The following is a 20,632-nucleotide window of genomic DNA, read 5'->3' as shown; positions in this document are numbered from 1 at the left end:
AATACAATGTTGGAAAGTGTATGGTCATGCACATTGGTGGAAGAAATAAATGGGCAGACTATTATTAGGTGGGGAGAGAATTCAAAATGCAGAGATGCAAAGGGACTTGGGAGTCATTGCGCAGGATACCCTAAAGATTGAGTCGGTCGTGCAGAAGGCAAATGCAATGTTGGCATTCATTTCTAGAGGTATAGAATATAAGAGCAGGGATGTGATGTTGAGGCTCTATAAGGCACTCATGAGACCAGCTTGGAGTATTGTGTGCAGTTTTGGGCTCCCTATTCTAGAAAGGATATACTAACATAGGAGAGGGTTCAGAGAAGATTCACGAGAATGATTCCAGGAATGAAAGGGTTACTGTATAAGGAATGTCTGGCAGCTCTTGGGCTGTATTCCCTGGAGTTCAGGGGAATGAGGGGAGATCTCATAGAAACATTCTGAATGTGAAATGGCCTGAACAGGTTTAGATATGGCAAAGTTATTTCCCGTGGCAGGGGAGTCTAGGACAAGAGGGCACAACTTCAGGATTGAAGGGCATCCATTTAGAATAGAGATGCGGAGAAATTATTTTAGTCAGAGAGTGGTAAATCCGTGGAATCTGCTGCCATGAGCAGCTGTGAAGGCCAGATCACTGGGTGCATTTAAGGCAGAGATAGATAAGTTCTTGATTTGCCAGGGCATCAAAGGGCATGGGGAGAAGGCAGCGGAGTGGGGTTGACTGGAAGAATTGGTTCAGCCCACAAATGAATGGTGGAGCAGACTCAATGGGCCAAAAGGCCTACTTCTGTTCCTATATCTTATGGTCTTAATTGAACCACTTTGTCATATATCTTGTCATGCTCAAGGACCTTGTATGATTTAATAATATCAGCGTTTATTCTTCCAACCTCCCAAGAATACGGATGTAATTTCTTTAGCTACTCATAAAATAGCCTGGCTAACTCATTCCAGGAATTAGTGCAGAGAATCTCTAACGGACTTTTGGTACTTCCTTCCATAAGGAAAGCAATACTGTGCCCAGTCCTCAAATGGTGGCCTCACCAAAACCGTGTAGATGTGGAACAATATTTCACTATTTCTGAAGTCAAACCCTCTTGCAATAAAGGATAAGATTCCATTTGGCATCTTACCACTTGCTGCATCTGTCTGCCAACTTTTTGCAGTGTAATCACTAAGATCTCTCTGTACATCACTCATCTGCAATCTTTCCCCATTGAGCTAACAGTCTGCTTTTAGATTCCTCTTTGTGCATTGCTCAACTCACACTTTCCAAACCATAATTGCTTTTGCAAAGTCATCAGCAAACTTAGATAACTTACACTTACCTAAGCTTCTCACTTCCTTCCACCTCCCCCTCTCACCTGGTTGCACTATCACCTGCCTCTCACCCCTCCTACTTAGTCTGGTTTCTTCCCCCTTTCTTTCCAGTTCTGACCAAGTGTCTCAATCTGAAATGATAACTGATTATTCCTATCCATAGATACTGCCTGACCTGCTGGCTTTCTCCAATATTTTGTGTGTGTTGCTCTGGATTTCCAGCATTTACAGAATCTCTTGAGTTTATAACTTACACTATGTCATCTTTACTATGAATAGTACATATTTGAGGGCCAAGAAATTATCCCTGTACTATTCTACCAGTTACATCCTTCTAGCCTGAAAAGAACCATTTATTCTTACCTCCTGTAGTCAATGTGATAACCAGCCTTTATTCCACGTGTGGTTCCATCAATAGAATAAACTCTTATCTTGTGTATCAGTCTTTTGTGGCACCTTATCAAATAATTGTCTGGAAATTCCAATACACTACATGTACAGATTCTCACTTTCAGCTTTGCTTGTTACAGTATCGAAGGATGTTCTAACACAGAAGGAAGCCACTCAGCTCATCTACTCCATGATTCTCAAGCGAGCAATCCTATCACCCTCTCTGCTTATTTTGCTGTAGGCTTGTAACCTGTGTTCTTCTATGCATGCTTGTAACTTGTGTTCAGTTCTGGTCACCTCATTATAGGAAGGATGTGGAAGCTATGGAGAGGGTGCAGAGGAGATTTACCAGGATGTTGCCTGGTTTGGAGAACAAGTCATATGAAGCAAGGTTAGCAGAGCTGGGACTTTTCTCTTTGGAGCGTAGAAGAATGACAGGGGACTTGATAGAGGTCTACAAGATTATTAGAGGCATAGATAGGGTGGATAGTCAGTACCTGTTTCCCAGGGCACCAATAGCAAACACCAGAGGGCATATGTACAAAGTTAAGGGAGGGAAGTTTAGGGGAGACATCAGGGGTAAGTTTTTTTACACAGAGGGTTGTGAGTGCCTGGAATGACTTGCCAGGGATGGTGGTGGAGGCTAAAACATTAGGGGTATTTAAGAGCCTCTTGAACAAGCACATAGGTGAAAGAAAAATGGAGGGTTATGGGGGGTAGTGTGGGTTTAGTACTTTTTTAAAGGATTATATGGGTTGGCACAACATGGAGGGCTGAAGGGCCTGTACTGAGCTGTAGTGTTCTATGTTTCTATGGCAACCATAACTTATTGTTTTCTGCATGCCCATCAAGCCACTTTGATTACTGTTGCAATTGCATACACTAGTAAATACTTTGTAACAGCCAGCTACCTACCACCATGCCTTTAGCAGGTGGGACGAAACTGAGCTACCTGGCAGAAATTGACAATGTCACAGGAAGAATGTGCAGTCTCCATACAGACAACACCTGAGATCAGATTGAACATGGGTCCCACAGCTGTGAAGTATCAGCATTGTCTGCTACACCACCATTTAGGACAATCCCTCCCCACTGTAACCAGGGGTAGGATAAGTGGAGGTACTACACCAAGTACTTCAATTCTCACTGAGGCCAATGACTTCATTTTATTGTCACAACAGAAACTTCATTTCCTATCCTTGGGAAATATATCTAGTTGTTTAAATGCATGCATCAATAGTTTATGCAGAGTTTTACTTTGTCTATTTGACATTTTGTTTTGTTAAATTAACATTAATAGTGTTTCACTGCATTTTCAGCGGAGGAGGTTATTTCTGGGAGAGACACAAAAGCACAACAAAGAAGTGCTATGTTCTGTCAGGCAGAGCTAATTGAACAAGGAAGCACAAGACCATATCACAGGACTTGCATCATATAAAAGGTGATAGCTATGATTACTGCATGCAACAGAGTTCTGTTTCTTCTGAGCAGTGTTTCTAAAGGCATGAATAAGAAAGAATTTCTCTTCCCAATTGGTATCAATGACATCTGTTGTAAGATCATGTGAAACTTGGGAGAGACAGGTTAGCATTTGGCTGGAATAATCCACAATTGCCTGAAAGCATTCATTTTAAAGATTCTCAATAAAAACAGTGTGGGGAAAACAGTAGAAACTGCGTGTGTTAGTGAAAATCCTGGTTATGTCTAATATTCAATAATCATTGAATGATACAGCATGGAAGCCATTTGTCCCACTTGCTCAGTATTACTCATTGACTCTACCCTTGAAAAAGTAGTTCTATTACCCCGATCTTTCCCATTATCCTGCAATGAACGAGTGACCATTGAAAATGAGTGGATCATGCAAGGAGTTGTTTGTTTATTGTGAAGCCGAACAGTGAATAAAAAGGAAAAGTTGTTTGTTTATTGTGAAGCCAAGCAGTGAATAAAAAGGAAAAGTCTTAATTAGGAATTAAGATTCAGCAAAGTTTAAAAAGGGCAGCCCCAGGTACAACATAGAACAGCACAGCACAATATTTGTTTAGTCCATGATGTTTTGCTGACCTTTTAACCTAATCTAAGATCAACCCAACCCTTTCCTCCTATATTTTTTCTATCATTCATTTGTCTATCTAACAGTTTCTAAAATATCCTGAATGTATCTGCCCCTGGAAGTGTTCTGTGCACCCACCACTCTATGTGTAAAAAAATGCCTACCTCTGACATCCCCCCTCTATTCCTCCAATCACCTTAAGATTATACTTACTTAATGTCTGTGAAGCTAAGCATAGCTCCAATCCCATATTTAAGTTTGCTGATGAAACCACAGTCATTGGCGGAATGAAAGATAGTAACAAAGGGTATAGGAGGAAGACTGAAAATTTGGTTGAGTGGTGCCACAACAATAAACCTCTCATTCAATGTCAGCAAGACCAAGGAGATGACTATTGACGACAAGAGGATGAAGCTAGAGTTCCTTGAGTCAGTCTTCATTGAGGGATCAGAGATGGGGTGTGTCAGCAACTTAAATTTCCTCAACATTATCATTTCAGAAGATCTGTCCTGGGTCCAGCACATAAGTGTCATTGTAAAGAAAGTACAGCAGTGCCTCTGCTTTCTCGGAAGTTTGTGAAAATCCAGCGTGTCATCTAAAACTCTGACAAACTTCTATAAATGCATGGTGGAACGTATACTGTCTGGCTGCATCACAACCTGGCATGGAAAAACCACTACTCTTGAACAGAAAAGCCCACATAAAGTAGTGGATACAGCCCTCCTCATCATTGAGCACATCTACAAGAAAAGCTGTTGTAGGATAGCAGCATCAATCATCATTCAGGCCATGCTCTCTTCTCACTGCTGTCAGCAGGAAGGGGATGTAGGGGCCACTAGGTTCAGGAATTGTTAACGCTCCTCAATACATTAGGCTCTTGAACCAGAGGGGATAACTACACTCACCCAATACTGAACTGTTCCTACAATCTAAGGACTCTTCATTATTTATTATTATTTCTTTTTGTATTTGCAGTTTGTTGTCTTTTGCACATTGTCATTTGTTTGTCTTATTGTCTGTGGTTTTTTGGTGATTCTACTTCTTTTCTTTGTATTTACTGTGAATCCCCTCAAAAACAAATCTCAGGGTTATATATGATGGTATATATGTACTTTGATTAAAAAAATTTACTTGACCTTTGAATTTTGAACTGCTGTTAGCTATCTCACTCTAGGAAAATGTCTCAAGATATCCACTCAATCTATGCATCTTATCATTTTATACACATCTATCAAGTTACCTCTCATCCTCCTTTGCTCCAAGGTAAAAAGACTCTATCCAATAGACATACTGGAGCATGAGTTTTAGTGAATGGCAAGCTTTGGTGAGGAGCAACAAGGTAAAGCTATGGAAATTTAGTGTGTCATATTAAAGTAGTAATATTTATGCAATCAATTATGTTGTGTTTTATACTTGTAATTGATTTAAATCACTTTGTAGAGATCTATTTTCATTTTGACATGAAAATCTTTTTTTCTGTTGATCAGTGTCAAAAAAAGCCAAATTAAATCTATTGTAGTTCAAAGCTGTAAAACAAGAAAACATAAAAACTTCTAAGGCGGGTGAATACTTTTTATAGGCACTGTATATATTTAAGACACAACAGGGGTAGCTAGGGAGAGAGAAGGGCAACTCAAGGACAAAGGAGGGAATTTATGCTCGGAGCCAGAGGAAGTGGGTGAGTTACTAAGAAAAATACCACACTCTGGTGTTCACCAAAGATAACCTGGAAGGTAGTGAGATCAGGAAGGGGTATGATGATGTAATAAGGCATGTTCATGGTAAGGACGAGGAGATGTTGCTTTTTTTTTGAAAAGTATTAAGGTGGACAAGTTCCTAGGACCTGATGAGATCTATCCAAAGTTAATGAGAGAGACAAGAGAGGAGATTACTGGGACCTTGATTGAGATCTTTGGAATGTCCTGTTGACATCCATGACTGCTTACTCATCTACACCAGCCACCCTTCTATAGACCCAGTGCCACAGATATTTGCTCTATGATTTTGCACTTTATTGCCTACCTTTCTCTGTTGCTGTTACACTTTATTCAGTAATCTTTTATTGTTTTATCTTGAATTACCTCAATGCACTATACCTTGATACATGTGACAATAATAAACCATTTCCAATTCAAGCTGCATTGCTGCCAGATGTCTAAGTTCCTTTAGCAGCTTATTTTATGCCTGTTTTTCAGATTCCCCTATGAAACGTATTACTTCCAGCATGATCGTCAAATACTCTTCTCAATCAACCAAAAACTGTTTCACAGGCATACAGAAAATATGGTGAATTTCACTATCAATGTATATCTTACAGGGTCTAGCTATAAGTTTTTATTGACATAGGACAGGATAACACAGTAGGGAAAGCTCTAAGAGAATGTTTGGTTTGCAGATGTTAAGTGTATGTTTCAATAAATAATTTGGCAATACTTTGGGGCTTGGAAACTAAGAATGTAGATACTAAGAAAGGAGAAGCAGGAATTATGAAAATTGGGAGAGGCATAATATGATTAGGAATAGTCAGGATGGCTTTGCGAAAGGCAGGTCCGGCCATACGAGCCTGACTAAATATTTTTGAAGATGTGACCAAACACATTGATGAAGGTACAGCAGTAGATGTAATGTATATGGATTTCTGCAAGGCATTTAACGTGCTACCCCATGCAAGGCTCATTGACAAAGTAAGGAGGCATGGGATCCAAGGGGACATTACTTTGTGGATTCAGAACTGGCTCGCCCACAGAAGGCAAAGAGTGGTTGTAGATAAGTCATATTCTGCATGGAGGTCGGTGACCAGTGGTGTGCCTCAGGGACCTCTTCTGGGACCCTTATTCTTCATGATTTTTATAAATGATCAGGATGAGGAAGTGGAGGGATGGGTTAGTAAGTTTGTTGATGACACAAATGTTGGAGGTGTTGTGGATAGTGTGAAAGGTTGTCAGAGGTTTCAGCGGGACATTGATAGGATGCAAAATTGGGCTGAGAAGTGGCAGATGGAGTTCAACCCAGATAAGTGTGAGGTGGTTCATTTTGGTAGGTCAAATATGATGGCAGAATATAGTATTAATGGTAAGACTCTTGGCAGTGTGGAGGATCAGAGGGATCTTGGGGTCTGAGTCCATAGGACACTCAAAGCAGCTGCGCAGGTTGACTCTGTGGTTAAAAAGCATACGGTGCATTGGTCGTCATCAATCGTGAGATTGATTTTAGAAGTTGAGAGGTAATGTTGCAGCTATATAAGACCCTGGTCAGACCCCACTCGGAGTACTGTGCTCAGTTCTGGTCATCTCATTACAGGACGTGGAAACTGTAGAAAGGGTGCAAAGGAGATTTACAAGGATATTGTCTGGATTGGGGAGCATGCCTTATGAGAATAGGTTGAGTGAACTTGGTCTTTTTCCTTGTAGCAATGGAGAATGAGAGGTGAACTGATAGCGGTGTACAAGATGATGAGAGGCATTGATTGTGTGGGTAGTCAGGGGCTTTTCCCCAGGGCTGAAATGGCTAGCACAAGAGGGCACAGTTTTAAGGTGCTTGGAAATAGGTACAGAGGAGACGTCAGGGGTAAGTTTTTTAAGCAGAGTGAGTGCATGGAATGGACTGCCGGCGACGGTGTTGGGGGCAGATATGATAGGGTCCTTTAAGAGACTCCCTGGATAGGTACATGGAGCATAGAAAAGTAGAGGGCTATGGATAACCCTAGGTAATTTCTAAAGTAAGGACATGTTCGGCACAGCTTTGTGGGCTGAAGGGCCCGTATTGTGCTGTAGGTTTTCTGTGTTTCTAATGTGCAAATACATTGCCTGTATTCTGCAACTCAGCAACTGAGGTTCTAGTATTCTTGGTTTAGGAGCGCAGTAGATTGTGAAGTTTCCAATTAATGCTGAAGATCACATCCATTTCCATGGAATATTTGTTGGATGTGAGGTGCAGCACTGCAGTGGGGAAAATAGTGAAAATATGGCACTGGCATAGCCTTATCTGATACAAGTTCTCACCTAAACCATCTCTGTTGTACTGCTATTAGTTCTATCATGATTCGCCCACTGCTGCCTCTCAAGCTCCTGATGAAGTCAATGGTTTAGTGAGGTTGAAACACATCATGTACAGTAGTTGATGCTGCTCCTTGCATTTTTCATGAAGATTCCATTTGGTGAAGATTGCATCCATATACTTCAGATGGATGAAAACTACTGGAAGCAGCTCTTCAGCCACTGGAAGGGGGATTTGGGGATTTGAGGATTTGAATGATTACCTTCCCTTTGTTAGACTTCAAGGAGAACCCCTCTGTGGTAAATGCAATTGGACTTGTCTCCCTTTTATTAAGATGCTCATGATTACAACATCTCTGAGCTCCTCTCGAATATTCTCCTGTTCTAGGATGTAGACAGAAGATTGGGGCTGTATGACTGAAGACTTTCATCCACCTGGTTTTATATCTTCATTGGTTATATTGTCTGCTTCTGAGGTCCTATTTTAGTTGGGCTGTGGCCTTTTCAATTCTTTTGTTGGTCAAGTCTGGTGGTATCAAAGGTGGTGGGAAGACTGGAATGAATAGTTACTGTGAGATGGAATCAATGACACTTATGCCACTGACAGAGTCAAGGTTGAGAAGTCTTTGAAATATTTCTTCCAATGGATGTTGATTGCTTTCATGTCCCTTATGAGTTTTTCACTATTCTTGGTACTTTACAGGATAAGGCCTTGGCTCTTATTGGTGCTTCAGCAATACTGAAGAACTCAGCTTTATTATGGCTCTCAGTGAACTGCTGGACATCCTATTCACCATCTGTTCTTTAGGTCTTGGGTTTTCTGCTGGAATCCGTGTTCAGGTACCTGTAAAGCTGTTATGTTTCCTCTACAAAAGGGTAGAAGTTCCATTACAAGAATGCCTTGCACTTGCAGTTAATTAGCAATTCAATATCTTAGTTGTTCCTGGTTCTTCTTGGCAGAGCAGACAAAAGTCTCCCTAAAATACTAACACTACAGATTTTAAGGCGGTTTGTGGTTCCTGCAGACTGGGAGCTGATGGGTCTGTCTGTGGGGCACTGTCCCCACAGAATCCTTGTGGGATCCTTCAGAATTGTGACATTGATATTCTTGTAGCAACACTCCCATTGACAATGATGTTTTAAGGTCAGGAATTATACTTACTGTTTATACACCATCCCACTGACTGACACAGTTTACTGGGTAAAATAAGTGGAGCCACCTTGCAGTGGATTATAAGGCAGAAGGACAGAATAGGGCCAAATTGCCAGAGCATGAGATTCCAGAAACACTGTTGTAGACTGTAACCTGACTATATGAAGCCAATGGGAACACACCAGAAAATACCAGGTGCATTTGGCATTCTGCCAATATTCTTGCAGATAGTCAAACAGAACATTCCAGCGTTTCACAGACACCACGGAGTTCCTGCTGTCTAACATGGAGACAGTGGTGCCATGAACCAACTGGGATGTAACTGAACATGGTTTACATTTGGAAAGTTATGAATAGCTATTTCACAATCTAGCTGAAAAGAAAAGGTGACTCTTACAGTTACAGCAATTGTATCCAACCATGATCTCTCATGGAACTCCTAGTGACCTCTCACGGATCCCCAGACGAGAAACCCCGGTTAGACCTTATATGGATATGCTGAGCAGTTTTGAGTCCCTTGTCTAAGAAATGATGTGTTGCCATTGGAGAGGGTCCAGAGTACATCCATGAGAATGATCTTGGTAACATATGAGGAGCATTTGATGACTCTGGGCCTGTACTCACTACAGTTGAGAAGGACGAGGGGAGATCTCATTGAAACTTCTCAAATATTAAAAGGCTTAGATAGAGTGGACACTGAGAGGATTTTTTTTATATAGTGGGGATGTCTAGGACCAGTGGGCACAACCTCAGAATACAAGAATGCCTTTTTAGAACAGAGATGAGGAGGAAGAATTTAATGAATTTACTAGAAGGTAGTGAATCTATGGAATTCATTGCCACGGAGGGTTGTGAGGTTACATCATTGGGTACATTTAAAGAAGAGATTGATGGATTCTTGATTATAAGAGTATCGAAGGATACAGGGAATGGCAGGAGAATGGAGTTGAGGGGGATAATAAATCAGCCATGATGAAATGGTAGATTAGACTGGATGGGCCAAATGGTATAATTCCACTACAAACCCCATTTCCAGAAAAGTTGGGATATTTTCCAAAATGCAATAAAAACAAAAATCTGTGATATGTTAATTCATGTGACAAAAGTACAAAGAAAAGATTTTCTATAGTTTTACTGATCAACTTAATTGTAGTTTGTAAATATACACAAATTTAGAATTTGATGGCTGCAACACACTCAACAAAAGTTGGGACAGAGGCAAGTTTACCATTGTGTTACATCACCTTTCCTCAGTTTTGGAACTGAGGATACTAATTGTAGTAGATTTGCAATTGGAAATTTTGTCCATTCTTGCTTGATATAAGACTTCAGCTGCTCAATAGCCTGTGGTCTCCGTTGTCTGATTCTCCTCTTCATGATGCGCCATACATTTTCAATAGGAGACAGATCTGGACTGGCAGCAGGCCAGTCAAGCACACGTACTCTGTGTCTACAAAGCCAAGCTGTCGTAGCCCGTGTGGAATGTGGTCCGGCATTGTCCTGCTGAAATAAGCACGGACGTCTCGGGAAGAGACGTCGCCTTGCTGGCAACATATGTCTCTCTAAAATCCTAATATACGCCTCAGAGTCAATGGTACCTTCACATACATGCAATTCAACCATGCCGTGGGCACTGATGCACCCCCATACCATCACAGATGCTGGCTTTTGCACCTTTCGCTGATAACAATCAGGATGGTCGTTTTCACCTTTGACATGGAGAACTCGACGCCCGTTTTTTTCCAAAAACTAGCTGAAATGTGGACTCATCTGACCACAGCATACAGTTCCACAATCTTTCGGTCCATCTAAGATGAGCTTGGGCCCAGAGAACTCACTGGCATTTCTGCACAGAGTTGATGTGTGACTTCCTCCTTGCATAATACAGTTTCAAGTTGCATTTCTGGATGCAGCGATGTACTGTGTTAAGTGACAATGGTTTTCCGAAGTACTCCCGAGCCCAGGTGGCTATAATTGTCACAGTAGCATGACGGTTTCTTAGGCAGTGCCACCTGAGGGCTCGAAGATCATGCACATTCAACAGTGGTTTCTGACCTTGCCCTTTACGCACTGAGATGTCTCTGAATTCTCTGAATCTTTTCACAATATTATGTATTGTAGATGTTGAAAGACCCAAATTCTCTGCAATCTTACGTTGGGAAATGTTCCTTTTGAACTGACTAACAATTCTCTCATGAATTTTGGCACAAAGGGGTGAGCCATGACCCATCCTTGCTTGCAAAGACTGAGCCTTTGATGGACGCTACTTTTATACCCAGTCATGATACTTCACCTGCTACCAATTAGCCTGCTTAACGTGGAGTCTTCCAAACCGGTGTTACTTGAATATTCTGTGAACTTTTCAATCTTATTTTAACTCTGTCGCAACTTTTCTTGAGTGTGTTGCAGCCATCAAATTCTAAATTTGTGTATATTTACAAAATACAATTAAGTTGGTCAGTAAAACTATTGAAAATCTTTTCTTTGTACTTTTGTCAGTTAAATAAAGGTTCACGTAAATTAACATATCACAGATTTTTGTTTTTATTGCATTTTGGAAAATATCCCAACTTTTCTGGAAATGGGGTTTGTACTATGTCTTATGGTCAGCCTGCAAGTGCCACCATACCTGCCAGCACCAACATAGCATCTCCACCATGAATGGCACAACAACAGAGCACAACAGGCGACTAAACAACAGCAAAACATGCTACATTCCTCCCTTTCTAAAACCCATCCACACATGCACATACACAGTCCTCTAACCCCATGCCAGGCTGTTTTTGCCTCCACCTTCAGTGGACTCAGACTCGCAGACACTCAGCCTTAACTTCTCCAGTGAACTCACAGAGATTAGCAGAATCAGTGCTCCAGCCATCGGGTCTTGACTTCTGATCAGTCTTCAGTATCAATCCCAGAACTTGCCAATGACAACGAATAAGGACCCTGCAAGAGGAGCCAAACTCCAGCTTGACATTTGACAACTCAGAAACATTACATTTGGTTTCCTCACCCAAAAACAACTACGTTTGAGGTGCGACCTCAACAGAGACCACAGTATGTGGCATGTTGGCCATTCAGTCACAGTACAGTACCATAGACTGATGCTAGTTTTTTTCCTGTGAGAAAACTTCACCATTGTTTAGATCCAAGTAACAGTTAAAGAACATGAGGTATTCAGGGGACTCCTGCCTGCTCTGCAGGGGTAGTGCGATTGACATCCATTCCCTCTCTATCTTAAGCTCCTGATAAAAAGGTGTAATACCCTGTTTTAAGACCATGCTCTAATTTATTAATACAGTTTTGCTGCTGGGCATTTTATTTTTTGCAGATCTCTTCAAAATGAAAATCTATATAAAAAATGTTTTAAATTATATTATACAATCAGCTATTTCATTTTCGCTATTTAAATTTCAGTTGATTAATAAGTTAAGCTTGTTGAATTAGCCAATAAGATTTGTCTTTGCTTGTGTTTTGCTCAATAAGATGCCCAAGAAAAGAACAAGTAGCCATTTTCTGGAGACAGTGCAGAATCAAAGGAGTTTCGAGAAAGGCGAAGGAATGAAATGGACAACGAACATGGCTGAAGAATATGGTGAAACGCTTAAAAAAATAAATCTGGAAGGACAGATACAAATGTCAGAAAATCCTCATGGTTTCACGGAGAATGTATGGATAAAATTTCAGTTAGCCAGCTCGCACACGACATTGGAGAAAGTTCGACACCTTTTTCCTTGGAAGTTGTGGATATTTCCTTTGCTTGGACTAGTTCTCTTTTGGTACCATGAGTAAACTGACTGAAGCAAACTAAACTTATTACATGGTAATTTGCTCCAACGACTGTATACATGCTATAAACTGATACATATGTGATGGGCTCTTTTCTTTATTTTGTTTGTTATAGTTTAAAATACAGTACAATTTCCATCTGTTTACACTGGTGTGAGCTAAATTATTGCTTCCTGGAAAACATTAAATTTTTATGGGTGTCTGTCAGTATTCATACAGGTAATTGTCTTATTTTCCTTCAAAAGAAACATTCAAACATTTATGTTTTGTGGTTACCCAAATCATATCCATCGTAAACCTATTTATTTCCTGGTAATGGCCCTTTCATTATCATTCCCATGCATCATAGTTATGTTGCTCTTAGTTTGTATTCATAGTAATAGCCAACTCATTGCAAACCTACAGTGAGAGGGTTACATAGCCAATGCTGAGTACTGCAGATATATTCCAATTGATACTCAAGATCCCAAATCCAAATTTCATATATTGAGCTCTTCCACTTAACAATAATTATGACATAATTAGTTTTTAAAGACTTTGAAGCTTCTTAGATTTCTCTCAGTAATATGGGATCATAGCAACTGAATTACTGAACTAACAGAGTCCAGAAACCAGTTCAAATCCCACCATGGCAGCTGTGAATTTAAATTCCAGTAATAAATCTGGAATTGAAGTCAATGATGATCATGAAGTGACAAAGTAAAAGCCTATCTTGTTAACTCATGTGCTTCATGGAAAAAAATCTGCTACCCTTACACAGTCTGGCCAGTATGATTCTGAACTATTCAGGAAACTGACAGTTAAATGCCTTCTCAGTTCAGGGACAAGCAGAATGGACCTTCATTTCTAGCAACATCCACATTGTGAGAAGGAGAAAAATCCAAGAGTGCTGAGAGGTGCTTTTATTCTTCTGTTTATAAAATAGTAAGTAAAACTGACATCAGACCAATACTTATTAGGTCTGAGACACTTATTTGTTTTCCTTGTAATTTAACACTTTTTTAAATAATATGCATCACTATTTTCCTCTTATTTCAACATATTTTCAAGCTCATTCAATTCAAAAACCCTTCACTCTGTTGAATTAACATGCAAATATAAATGCATATTTTCTATGACTGCTCTTGGTCCATCAGAAGTTTTTAAATATCTTCAAAGCACTCCCAAATTTCCGAAGTACCAACTCATCAAATGGTGCTTAATTCCATTCTAGTAATTAGTTGCAGCTGACAATAATTATCTGCTGACAACCACCAACAGGCAGTTGTTTACTATTTGCCTAGCATTATATAAGAAACATAAGTTAAAGTTAACTATAATTAAAAGTTAAGTTAAACTTTAACACAAAATTTAATTTTAGAAAGAGATCCAAGCCTTACAAACATCAACACCATTTTTATGTACTTGCTGAAGTTGCATTCAGATGAGGTACTGCAGCCAAGTGCCAGGGGTCATATGTGGTAATTGGATGAGGAATGAGAAAGATGGTCAATGATTACACTAGCACATTGGAGGCAGGAAAGTGATTTGAGATTGGGGTCTCCACTGGAAGCATTGGGTATTATTGCTATGGATAAACAGGAGATGTGTTATCTGGAGGGTTGGGGCCTGGATACTGGGCAACTTTGGGAGCACTGGAGGGTTGGGAGCACAAGACATCAGTGGGTCAAGGAACCAAGGCTCGGACCTCAGAACTCTTCAGCAGTGAACTGCATCATGTGAAACTCAGTGTAGTGCAGGTAGGGGCCAAAGATAAGGCTGAAACTCATGACTTGTTGAGAAGATTGTTATATTTTGTAACTCCAAATTGCACAACTACTTCATTTTTTTACTTTAGCAAGGCTTGCACTTATGTGATGGCATAACTGTGTATACCATTCATGTACTTTTACATTTAACCTGTAATAAATTATGTAATTAAACAAAGGATACTTAAACAATACCTTTACAATATTACTTGAATATTAAATATTACTGATATAGTAAGTACACAATACTTCTCACTGCTATTAGAGTTTTTCGAGGATGTAACCAGGAAGTTAGACAAGGGAGATCCAGTGGATGTAGTGTACCTCGATTTTCAGAAGGCATTTGATAAGGTCCCACATAGGAGATTGGTGGGTAAAATCAAAGCTCAGGGCATCGGGGGGAAGACATTGACATGGATAGAAAACTGGTTGGCAGATAGAAAGCAAAGGGTAGCGGTGAATGGGTGTTTCTCGGAATGGTAGGTGGTGACTAGTGGGGTGCCACAGGGCTTGGTATTGGGACCACAGCTGTTTACAATTTACGTCAACGATTTGGATGAAGGCATTGAGAATAACATCAGCAAATTTGCTGATGATACTAAGCTGGGTGACAGTGTGACATATGATGAGGATATTAGGGGAATTCAGGGTGACTTGGATAGGCTGGGTGAGTGGGCAGATACTTGGCAGATGATGTTTAATGTGAATAAGTGTGAGGTTATCCACTTTGGGAATAAGAACAGGAAGGCAGATTATTATCTAAACGGTGTAGAGTTAGGTAAGGGAGAAATATAAAGAGATCTAGGAGTCCTTGTTCATCAGTCACTGAAGGCGAATGAGCAAGTGCAGCAGGCAATGAAGAAGGCTAATGGAATGTTGGCCTTTATTACAAAGGGAATTGAGAACAAGAGCAAGGAAATACTCTTGCATTTGTACAGAGCCCTGGTGAGACCACACCTGGAGTATTGTGTACAGTTCTGGTCTTCATGGTTAAGGAAGGACAGCCTGGCTGTAGAGGAAGTGCAGCGTAGATTCACAAAGTTAATTCCTGGGACGTCTGGACTGTCTTATGCAGAGAGGTTACAGAGACTGGGCTTGTACACGTGGGAATTAAGGAGATTGAGAGGGGATCTGATTGAAACATATAAGATTATTAAGGGATTGGACAGGATAGAGGCAGGAAATATGTTCCAGATGCTGGGAGAGTCCAGTACCAGAGGGCATGGTTTGAGAATAAGGGGTAGATCATTTAAGACAGAGTTAAGGAAAAACTACTTCTCCCAGAGAGTTGTGGGGGTGTGGAATGCACTGCCTCGGAAGGTAATGGAGACCAATTCTCTGGATGCTTTCAAGAAGGAGCTAGATAGGTATCTTATGGATAGGGGAATCAAGGGATATGGGGACAAGGCAGGAACTGGGTATTGATAGTAGATGATCAGCCATGATCTCAAAATGGCGGTGCAGGCTCGAAGGGCCGAATGGTCTACTTCTGCACCTATTGTCTATTGACATCCACAGTCCAGTAAATTTTATGTAATCCCATTGAGGCAGGCCTAAAGATTTAATTACTTTGGAGGATTTCTTACACTTGTGGGATAACTTTTTTCCAGACAAGGTGTTCACTCTGCTTCGCAGGTGAGACAAGGCTGTGAAACAATCTCAAGTTCTGGAACCTCCTCCATAGCAATTGCAAGAGTTGACTCTGGGACTGCAGGAAGTGGTTCTGACAGACCTGGACACCTTCTTTTTCTAACAATTGACTTTGCTCTCCTCAACTGATCTATGTGTCATCTCTAGATGATATCAGGTTCAAATCCCACTGTATAGGAGAGTGGTCCAGTTCTGTTCTTAATCTTTCCAAGTATCCACTTCTGCTCTCCTCTGTAGTCCCTCATCAGAACTGCTTGTCCAGGAATGAATTATTGAACCTCATTGTTTCAGCAGCCCTCAATTTGTCTCAGCAGTTTATCCTGCATACTCTTTCTGTGTTTGGGTTTGAGTAGATCCAAGCGTGACTGCAAGGGACAACCCAGGAACAGCATAGCTGGTGAACTGTTGGCTGTGGTGTGTGCTGCATTGCAATATACCAGGAGGAAATTGGAGAGATTCTGATTTAGTGTCAGGGTACTGTATTCTGTTGACATTATGATCTTTAGACAAATCTTTCTACCAAGGCATTTGTAGCTGGGTGGTACATTGCCCTTATTCCATTCATTTTCAGCAAAAACTGAAATTGAAAATGTTCTGCAACAAACTGAGGTCCATTGTTACTAAGTGTCCTAGAATACAAGTCCTTGAGAAGAGGCTTCTCAATACAACAGTGTGTGAGACTGTGGTGGAGGCTATTGGAAACACTTCTGGCCATTTTGTTGTTGCAGCCACTACTACCAGGAAATTTGTGCCCATGAATAGTCCGGCAAAATCCACATGAATCCTTTGCCAGGGCAATGCAGGCCATTCCCAAGGATGGAGAGGCACTGCACTTGGCATCTTCTGGATGTGTTGGTATCCCAAACAGTGCATAGCAAGCTGTTCAACCTGCTGATCTAGCCCAGACTACAAGACAAAGCTATGAGCCAGCACCTTCATTTTGACCACACCTAGATGACCGGCATGTAGCTTCCCCAACACTTTACCTCTCAGCTTGGATAGTACAACAGTTCCCAATCCCTCCATACGGCAACTCCATGTCAAGGGCAAGTTCATCCTGACACTGGTAAAAATGAGGAAACTGGAGTTCCTGCTGCATATCTCAGCCATTTTGGGTGGCCATGTAAATCTGAGACAGTGTGGGATCCTTTCTGGTTTCCCTTTGGATCATCTCTGACATAATATAGCGTGGCTTTCAATTTGCATTAGGTAGAATAGTACGTCAAGAGGGGTGTCCTCTTTTTAAACTTTTCAGGTATTTCCTTTTCCAAGGGTAAACTGGGCTGTTACACTTTGTAACTCCAAAACAGAAATCTACTTACAAGAAAAAAAATAAGAGTCTGAAATGTGAGTCTTACTTCATGTTTACTTTAAGCAAAGGGCATGCGTATGGCATGGTGGCATAATGAAATTCCATTTACTTACTTTTATAGATAATCTGCAATGCAATATGTAAACAACAAAGAATGCTTAATTAAACAATATATTTACAACATTACTTATATGTTACTGAACTACTAAATACACAGCACTTCCCCCTGTTAAGCTGTAAACTCCAACTTAATAGAGAATGCAACTCAACTACATGCATGATATACGATATAGAACCATAGAACACTACAGCACAGTACAGGCCCTTCAGCCCTTCATGTTGTGGAGACCCATATAATCCTTTAAAAAAAGTACTAAACCCACACTACCCCATAACACTCCATTTTTCTTTCATCCATGTGCCTGTCCAAGAGGCTCTTAAATACCCCTAATGTTTTAGCCTCCACCACCATCCCTGGCAAGTCATTCCAGGCACTCACAACCCTCTGTGCAAAAAACTTACCCCTGATGTATCTCCTAAACTTCCCTCCCATTATTTTGTACATATGCCCTCTGGTGTTTGCTATTGGTGCCCTGGGAAACAGGTACTGACTATCCATCCTATCTATGCCTCTCATAATCTTGTAGACCTCAATCAAGTCCCCGCTCATTCTGCTACGCTCCAAAGAGAAAAGTCCCAGATCTGCTAACCTTGCTTCATACGACTTGTTCCAATCCAGGCAACATCCTGTAAAATCTCCTTTGCACCCTCTCCATAGCTTCCACATCCTTCCTATAATGAGGTGACCAGAATTGAACACAAAACACAAGTGCGGTCTCACCAGAGATTAGTAGAATTGCAACATGACCTCTCTATTCTTGAACTCAATCCCCCTGTTAATGAAGCCTAGCATCCCACAGGCTTTCTTAAATACAATATCAACCTGTGCAGCGACCTTGAGGGATGTATGGATTTGAACTCCAAGGTCTCTTTGTTCATCCACACTCTTAAGTAACTGACCATTAATCCTGTACTCAGTTTTCTGGTTTGTCCTTCCAAAATGCATCACCTTACACTTGTCCGGATTGAACTCCATCTGCCATTTTCCTGCCCAACTCTGCAGCCTGTCTATATCCTCTTGTAACCTTCGACCACCTACAGCTCCATCCACAACTCCTCCAATCTTAGTGTCATCCACGAACTTACTCACCCATCCTTCTGCCACTACATCCAGGTCATTTATAACAATCACAAATAGCAGGGGTCCCAGGACAGATTCCTGTGGCACTCCACTAGTCACTGACCTCCAGGCGGAATACTTCCCTTCCACAAATACCCTCTGCTTTCTTCCTTTAAGCCAATTTTTTATCCAAACAGCCAAGGTTCCACTTATCCCATGCCTCATGACTTTCTGGATGAGTCTCTCATGAGGGACCTTGTCAAATGCTTTGTTAAAGTCCATGTAGACCACATCCACTGCCCTACCCTCATCAATTTCTTCTGTTACCTCTTCAAAAAACTCAATCAGGCTCGTGAGGCACGATCTTCCCTTCACAAAGCCATGTTGACTATCCATGAGTAAATCGTACTTCTCCAAATGCTCATAGATCCTATCCTTAAGAATCCTTTCCAGAAGTTTGCATACCACTGATGTAAGACTCACCGGTCTATAGTTCCCAGGTTTCTCCCTATTACCTTTTTTAAACAAGAGAACTACATTTGCCATTCTCCAGTCCTCCGGCACTTCCCCTGCAGTCAAAGAGGATTCAAAGGTCATGGCTAATACTCCTGCGATCAATTCCCACAACAACCTGGGGTGTATCATATCCGGCCCTGGGGAATTATCAATCTTAATGTTTTTAAAAAGATCTAGCACTTCTTCCTTAATCTCCACACTGTCCAACACTATATAATGGCCTAAAGATTTAATCACTATGGATGCTTTCTTACTCTCATGGGATAACGTTTTTTTCCTGACAACGTTGATCACTCTGCTTGGCAGGTGAGACGTGGCTGTGAAACAATCTCAGGTTATGTGGCCTCCTCCATGGCAGTTGTAGGGGTTAACTGAGATTACAGGAAGTAGTTCTGACAGTTCTGGACACCTTTCTTCTCCTTTTCTCTTCTCACCTTTAAAACTTATTGTCTTTCTTTTTCTCGCCTTTCATTTTCTTCTTCTAGTTTCTTGTATCTCTGCATTTGCTAATTTCTCGAGAAATAGGGTTTTGTTCATCCTCTTCCATTTCCATAGCATTTGTATCATCCTTTCTTTTCCTTTTTCTAGAATGTGCATCTTGATCTTGGGAAGGTGCATTTAGTTCACTGGAGTATTCTCTGAATCCTTATTGTTCCCTTTACAATCTGATCTCTTCTCTTGGTTTCCTCATCCACAACATCATCTGACAAATCCCTTTGTTTTTGTATCTCTATTGACTCCTTTCTTTCTAGCCTTCATCCAGCTGTACTTTGGTTTTTGCATCTGTTGTTAAAACAGCTTTTTGTCTCCCACAATACGCAAGTTCAAGTTCACACAATAACCTTAATGCACACAGATTAGATACTAGTTCTTTATACTCACAAATGCTGAATGCTTGCAACTTTTCTGAAGCTCCTCAAACTTTCTTAAAACCAAGCCACATTTTGCAAGTAAATGCCTGATTAGCAAATCAATAGCCTTCTCAGATATGTTACCTACAGGAACTGTTGTAGTTGGATCACTGTTTTCGTCACTTTCACGATTCCTCTGAGCTGCATGGTCCTTCCTTGGTCCAGTATGCTTTTCTGCCAGAGGCAGAGGCTGGCACCAACATCTGTTTGCCCACTGTTGGGCAAAGGTTCATGATGTGCAACATAGAGACAGTGTAGCATCATCCAGTACCTTTCTTAATTTGCTTCCAGATGGCTTCATTCAGGGATGTGGCATACAAATTGTGGTTGGATCTCCAAACAAGTTGTAGTTGTCTCAGGGACTTATGGTCCCACGATGCTGTCTCTCCTGATTTTACCACATACAACCCTAATGTGGCTTGTTGGTTGTTGTATTTAATTGTTACAGATGTCATTCCCACAGGAGTTATCTTTTCTCCAGTAATCTGTTCTTGTTTTGATATCTGCAGGCTTCAGTTCAGCATCTTTGAAATGCCATTTGAAGTCATTTTATGGAATGACTGAAACAGCTAAGCCAGTGTCCAATTCCATTTTACTTAATTTGCCATTCACTTCTGG

At 40.9% G+C, this 20,632-nt stretch overlaps 1 protein-coding gene and 1 long non-coding RNA gene across 2 annotated transcripts in view; one reads left to right on the top strand and one right to left on the bottom strand.

Annotated features, from left to right (window-relative positions):
- The window catches only part of rsph14 (radial spoke head 14 homolog), a 728,187-nt gene that overhangs the window by 364,134 nt on the left and 343,421 nt on the right, over nucleotides 1-20,632 (bottom strand). The gene's annotated exons all lie outside the window — the stretch shown is intronic.
- LOC132401235 (uncharacterized) lies at nucleotides 6,071-12,904 on the top strand. Its single transcript, XR_009514530.1, has 2 exons — nucleotides 6,071-8,595; nucleotides 12,395-12,904. It is a non-coding gene; the product is annotated as an uncharacterized LOC132401235 (long non-coding RNA).

This window comes from Hypanus sabinus, chromosome 10 (genome assembly GCF_030144855.1).
Source record: "Hypanus sabinus isolate sHypSab1 chromosome 10, sHypSab1.hap1, whole genome shotgun sequence".
NCBI lineage: Eukaryota > Metazoa > Chordata > Chondrichthyes > Myliobatiformes > Dasyatidae > Hypanus > Hypanus sabinus.
This window is presented reverse-complemented; position numbering and strand designations above follow the sequence as displayed.